The 7,100-nt window shown below is 40.6% G+C and overlaps 1 long non-coding RNA gene across 1 annotated transcript; it reads left to right on the forward strand.

Annotated features, from left to right (window-relative positions):
• The first annotated feature begins 2,144 nt into the window (after positions 1-2,144).
• LOC125541441 (uncharacterized) lies at positions 2,145-4,244 on the forward strand. Its single transcript, XR_015615055.1, has 2 exons — positions 2,145-2,470; positions 3,818-4,244. It is a non-coding gene; the product is annotated as an uncharacterized LOC125541441 (long non-coding RNA).
• The last annotated feature ends 2,856 nt before the right edge of the window (positions 4,245-7,100 follow it).

A 7,100-nucleotide genomic window follows, 5' to 3' on the forward strand; every position in this document is an offset into this window, starting at 1 on the left:
TTTTTGACACCGTATGAAAGTTGTGACATCCGACCATTTATCGGCCTTTTTTGACCAAGAAAACTCTAGAAAATGCAAAAAAAAAATCAAAAACCAGAATAACTTGGCATGGCACCTTCAATAGGTCATACAAAAGCCATGGAAAAAACGGGCACATTCCAAGGATGTCAAAAAACAACGTGCTCTCGACGTTGCCATCTAGCCTACCCAGAGACTCTCCGTTGAACATGGTCTAGTTTTGGACATTCTTGAAATGACCCCAAATTTTGCAAGAAGGAGGGCATGCCCATGGTAGGCATTCATGCCAGCTGTAAATGATTTCCGACACCATATGAAAGTTGGGGCACGTCCAGCCATTTACCGGCCTTTTTTGATCGAGAGAATTTCAGAAAATGCAAAGTTTGTCCAAACCTAAATATCATTTAAAATGTAAACAAAAAATGTAAATTTGGTTTTTACACTTGATTAACTGAAAATTTCTAAAAAAGTTTAAAATAAATATTATTTTAAAAAATACCAGCGGCATTGTATTGCCTATCCGAGGGGGGGCCCATTTAACAAAAATTGTAGCAGCCCCAGACCAGCTTGCCCAGCTGCCCGACACACCTGTCTAAGCCTTTGTGTCCTTTTCTTATCTTTGTTTTTCTTCATCGACACGTTTTTGTTTAGTACCACTGTGGATTGCTCTTGAGGAAAGAAGCATGTCAAAGACTATAAAAGCAGCTGCTATCCATCAAATTTGTTTGAACGTGCCCATACAAAAACATGTGGGATAAGCAAGTTTGCCTAAACTTTGGTTTTGTTCGGTCAGAACCTGCCCGTACCAAATCGGTTTTCTAATTGGATAGAAACCGATTGGTTTGTATTTTTATAAAACCAAAATTCGTTGCGACCTGAAAAACTAAACCGATCACACGAATGGGGTAAAAATATCATGAATTTGATAAGAATTTACGAAATTAAAAAAATCATTCATTTGAAAAAAGTTTACGGATTCAAAAATAAGTTTCATGGAGTTAAGGAAAGTTCATGAATTTAAGAAAATGAAAAAAGAGAGAATAAGAAGAAATAAAGCGAAATAAAAAAAGATTAAAATCAAAGAACAAAAGGACAAACAAAACCAAAAAAGAAAACGAGACTAAAAAATGCACAATAAGAACAATAAAAGAAGTAACTAGGCACAACAAGTGAGTAGTCCCAGTTGGTTATAGCGGGTGGAAGTAAAACCAAGAGGTTGAGAGTTTGAATCCTACCTCACGCACCTAGTTTGTGATGGTTAAAGAACGAAAAGATAAATAAATGGGCTAGGCCCAGGATGGAAGTAAAAAAAGAAAAAAAGTAAGAAGAAAAGAAAAACCGGAGTGAAAACCGATGAAAAACCCGGCCAAACAAAAAAAAGAACAGAGTTCGGAAGGCATAGAAAATAAGAAGAAAAAGAAGTATTACTAAACATATCAGGTGAGCTGGCTGAGTTGGTTGCTTTGTTTCAATTGAAGAGATGTTCTGAGTTCAAATCTCACCACCAGCGGCATTTTGAAAATGGGCCGAGCCCATGGTGTAAGGGGTGTGTGCGCCGGTTTGTGTACGTCTATATAGTACATACAGCTCGTACGTGCCACACATGGAGGTGGGTATACCTTAAGTTACAATGACCATACTGCTCTTATACAATTTGCATGGGGGGTGTACCGAAGCAAGGCTCAGACATTGTTTCTTTTTTTTGTTTTATTTTGCCCCTGTTAGTACATATTTACTTTCACTTATATAAGAAAGTGCCGTAGAACTATTGTTCTACTAATTGCGGTTCCAAAAGAAAGAAAAAACTCCCATCTTCACCCGTTAATCTAGCAATTCTTTCACGAGCCAGTGAAGCCAATCACAGGAACATGGTGCTCGAGCTGTCGAGCAAATCGTGGAGATGTTGCAACGTGCAGGCTGCAGTTGCATTGCAATATCTTTAGTGTGTGCGTGCTTTATACGAGTGATAGATAGTGCAGCCATTTTCTGAGCTTGGGTTTCACGTGATGTCGTCAAGGGGAAGTCACCCTCTGGCCACACGCAGTCCACAGTTCACACTTCACAGCTACCGCCGCTTTTACATTTTCCCCAAAACAGGTGCCTGCTCGGGGCCGTCCTACGGGAGCCTTTGCTACGCCCTAAACAAGAAACGAATTATTCTGCTCGGTTGGCTGGCCAAAGCGCTCGTCTCTCACCGCCTACTGGCTATACCAGTACTTGGCTCATCCATCGCTGGCCAAAGCGTTCGTCTCTCACCGGCACACACACGCTTCTCCGTCTCCAAAAACCCTCTCTGCACGGGCACGCCATGGACAATCCTCCGGCCGGCAACGTGGTCAATCCTCCGGCAGCGGCGGCGGCGGGCAACAACGTGGCCGATCCTCCTCCTCCTCCTCCGGCGGCGGCGGCAGCAGCAGCAGCAAACAACGTGGCCAATCCTCCAGCGGCGGCGGTAATATGACTCACAATATCATTTCCGTCGACATAGATCGATGCTGCTTCTTTCCTTACTTAACTGTGCTTTGTTTTCTCGACCCTACCGGTAGTAAATCAGTCAAGTTAGCCGTTCGTGACGATTGCTTCTATGGATTTACGGCGTTTTGGCATTTGGTTCAAGCCGCCAAAGCCTACAGGGCCAGTTCTAGTTCCTTACGTACGTACGCGTTCTTGGTGTACATCGCCGGCATTTTTCTGCTGTGATGATTCTGCTGATGCAGAAACCATGGAATCGGTAGTAGATACATGAACGTACCTGACTGACGGGCTCTGCAGACATGCATCTTTCACTAGCAGCAGCTTCCTTGGAACTAGTGACCTACCTAGCTAGGTGGTTTTCTCCAGTAGTAGTACTATTGTGTCCGAGATCGGGCGATCTGTTCGTGTGCTCAGTCCAGCAGAAAATGCTGGGGAAGAACAGTGTTTGTACCGTCTAGCCGTCTAGGGTATGTGTAGATTGATCGTTGAAATTTTATTTGATTTTGTTTGGCCGGGGAGATTGATCCTTGTAATAAACCGAGTAGGATTTCAGTCTAGTGTCATCTACTAGTATTGCGTCTTAGAGGGAGTGCAAAACTTGAGTGAAATATCCGCGCAACTTCACTGAGGCTTGCAGAATTTTGGGTCACAGGAGCGCAACTTTATTGAGAGACTGTGCAGCCAACGTGCATTGCATAATGGCGTTGCCATTTCGGGGTCTGACGCCTTTTCTTATAAGAGAGCTGGAGTGGTGCCATTTCCGTGTGCTTTTTAGACTTACACAGAACAGGGTCCTGATCCACCACAGCCGGTGACCCCACTACTTAATCCCTCCAGTCACAAAGATAAGATGTCTTGAATATTTCTATGACTTGAAATGAGTGAACAAACACGCTAAAATGTTACGATATCTTATATTTGTGAACGAATGGAGTATCATTTTTTGAATTTTTTATTTATAGCTTACCAAGCTGACCGCTCAGGTGAATAGAGTATTGTTTTAGGAGTGTGGTTTTTGTACACCGAGGCAGGATTACTCAAAGACCATGCTTGATGACCGCACCGTCTAAGGGAAAATTGTTTGAGATGTTTCTGCTTACTTCTATCATGTTTGTATATCTTGAACCTAGCGAATTATCAAGTGATGGTTGACCGGACCCCTCAAGATTTCGTTAGGCCAGTGAATAGAACTCTGACTGAATTCCTGACCGACGAGCCAAGTGCCAAGCTTATAATTCTATCAAGGCATCGCGACAATGCCTGGCAATTAGACGTAGTGAGGCATTTTGAGCTGCTGCTTATACTTTAAGCTGCTGAACTGCAGGGTCCTGCTGCAGTGGATGCCCGGTGGAAGAAGGAGGACAAGACGCATGCCATCATAATTCTGGCCGCTGCGGCGATCGCTCTGCTTCTTGTGGTGCTGTTGATTATCCATCCGTGGAAGAAGTAGAGAAGACTAGTCATTTGCCGGGTCAGGTTTCCGATGGTAAGATGGGAGCACTAGAATGAATAAATAGATCATCCAAAATGAACCTGGTAATATTGTGACGCGTCTTGGCCAACTGCGTGCATTTAGCTCAAGTCCAGTGTTTGAAGTTTGAACAAAGCTTGTAAATTCCAGCAGTCAGAGTGTCCTTCCTCCAAGCTTGGGTACATCATATATGTCCACATCAAGCAGACCATGGTATCAATATGGCTCAGGCACAGGCCACCTGTATTCACGAATTTTACTGCTGTCTTGCGTTCAAAAAGCCAAATCATTTAGTTCTGCATGCATCATTATGATGAAGAGGCCGGGGGTACGCCTCCATTTCCAAAAAAAGCGTGTAAGCTACAAATATATAAGCTGCCATCGTGCAGTGAGAAGGCATCGAAGAGATGAAGGTGAAACACTAGTTTCCCTTTTGTTTTAGCTTCATCGTGTATCATAGAAATTCCTTATTAATCGTGGGTGTCAATGCATGGAATTCTGGATAACGTAGATACAACGCGGTACAAAGATCTCGCCAACAGATCTCGAAGTAACGAAATAGATAGGGATACCAGATTTACCAAGGTCCAGGACCACGAGTGGGTAACATCCCTACTTCCTACCTTTGTTGATCTTCATATTAACTTCAAGAGAGAATACAAAACATATGGTCACCAACAAGAGCTAAACCCTAGCGGCCCGAGCTCCCAAAATTGATCTAAGACTCTCAGCGTGACTGTCAATGTAGAGCAAGCTCCAGAAATCAATATAAGGCTCTTGACGCGATTGTCAATGTAGAGTGTGTCAAACCCTCAAGTCGATCTTGAAGCGTGTATAACTTCAACAAATTATGTGTAAGTTGTGATTTTGCCTTGGACTCCAGGATTATCTTACACATTGGAATGGCTTGGCCTCCAAGTTGGATCAAACCAAACATGACTCCATGTTTGTCACGACTAGAAAAAGAGACATCCTAGTCCATATGACTGTAGCCTCCTTCGCATTGTGTTCCAAATTTGTTGTTCCTTCTGTATCTTCTGGCCATGAATACAGATACATATTTTGTATGTATTTACATATATGCAGGCATATTCGTTGAGATGAAAGATATAAGAATAGAACAATTGACTTTGGCAAGATGAGACACGCGATATGAGATCTTACACATCTTCAGCACCCCCCTCCCCCCCCCCCCCCCCCCCCCCCCGCGAGTAACATACCTATGGCATAAATTATCTCGTTATCTCAGATATTACAACAATAAATTACGGAAATTTTGTCTTACTTCAACGAAGTCAAGAGCTTGGCCTTTCAGAAGGGCCTTTAGGTCCTTTATATATACTACCAAAAGGGCCCGTGCGTTGCAACAGGAGAAAAAAAATCATGATCTTCAATGACGATGACCACATTTTGTTCACCTCTCATTGCATGATTTTGAAAAAATTGTTCACAAATGAGAGAAAATGTTTCCTTTTAAACTTTATTCACAAATTGAAGCAATGTTCACATTTTCGAAAAAATGTCATGGTTGTCAAAAAACTTGGTAATTCAGAGAATTATTCTGAATTTCAAGAAGCATCTTTTAAAAAACATACTATAATATTTTCATCCACCCCCGCAGTTAATTCTTCAAAATTCATGCGGGTATATAGTCACAAAGACTCAGAAGCATTACTGTTTAACTACATATTTACGATCATTCATGAACATTTTTACAAATTTGGGAACATTTTTAAAAATCGTGAACAATTTTACTATTTACAAACACTTTTTCAAAATTGTGAACATTTTTTATACCGTGAACGGATTTAAAGCATTTTCTTTTGAATCGGTGAACAGTTCTAGAATAGACGGGCATTTTTTCAGAATTGCTTGAATTTTTTTTGTAATTCATGAACATTTTTTGAAATGCATGAATATTTTCTGAATCAACAAACATTTTATGCATCAATAAACCCTTTTGTAATTCACAGTCTGTTATTTAAATTTTAGGAAATTTTTAAAATGCATGAACATTTTGTTCAATTTCATTAATAATTTTTAATACACGGAAGTTTTTTCAAAATCATGGGCTTCTTTTATTTTACGAATATTTTTTCAAAACTGCAAACATTTTTTTGAATATGCGAACATTTTTAGAAAAATCCCGAGCATTTTGAATTCACAAACACTTTATGTTTCTTGAACATTTTATTTCAAAATTCTCAGTTTTTTAAATCTCAAAAGTTTTTTGAAGTTCCAAATGATATAAAGTAGAAAAAATAAAAATAGAAAAAAAGGCGCCCGCACATGGGCCGGCCCATACGGGCGCCCTGTGTCTTCTCTAGCGCGCAGAGCGCAGTATAGTAGGTCCCTATGCTTGGGCCGGCCCAAGAAGGCATTCCCTACAAAACGTATTTTGTCACTTATAGGTGGTATTGGTGGGTAATATTTTGCAACTTTAGGGGCGATTTTAATGAAGTACCGCTAGAAGCAATAATCCCTTCATTATTAGGTAGAGATGTGATCTATCTTATCGGTCAAGGTTCTAACTTCTTCTCCAAGCAAGATTTGTGTGTTCTATCATCATAAAAACAAGGATAGGTTAGTCATACATACTTCCCGACAAGCTCCTAGCAATGCAATAGATGGGGTTTTAGTAGGTGGTTGTAGGTCAAACCAAGGAAACACTCCCAGCATGTTTAAACCGCCATCTTCTCCGATAGTAGTAGATATCTTCTATGCTTGATGCTCGGCGTTCAAAGTATTCACTTTGTCGTTGAGTTAGTTTTATGTGATGTTAAAAAGATCTCCATCAAAATGTATGATATTGTTGGTCACATGGAGGATTGCAGAATCAAAGGTGTTGAATAGAGGGTGTGAATACACGACTACAAAGTTTATATTTTCTTGTTGCTATTAGGGATTATGAAAATTATAGGTGAAAGTGCAAGTTATCGGCTAGAGGGGGTGAATGGGAGATTTCTATAAATTCGTCAAAGAAACTTGTACTTGACGAATAACAGAGTGATGAAATACACATCGGAATGAAAACTATGCTACATATGCAATTCAGAATGAAGACAAAGTCATAAAGACATAAGTAAGCATGCATACTAGGTACCAAAAGATGACAAACAAGCGAACATACACACAT

This window comes from Triticum urartu, chromosome 2A (genome assembly GCF_056163025.1).
Source record: "Triticum urartu cultivar PI428250 chromosome 2A, HENAU_Tu73, whole genome shotgun sequence".
Lineage (NCBI taxonomy): Eukaryota > Viridiplantae > Streptophyta > Magnoliopsida > Poales > Poaceae > Triticum > Triticum urartu.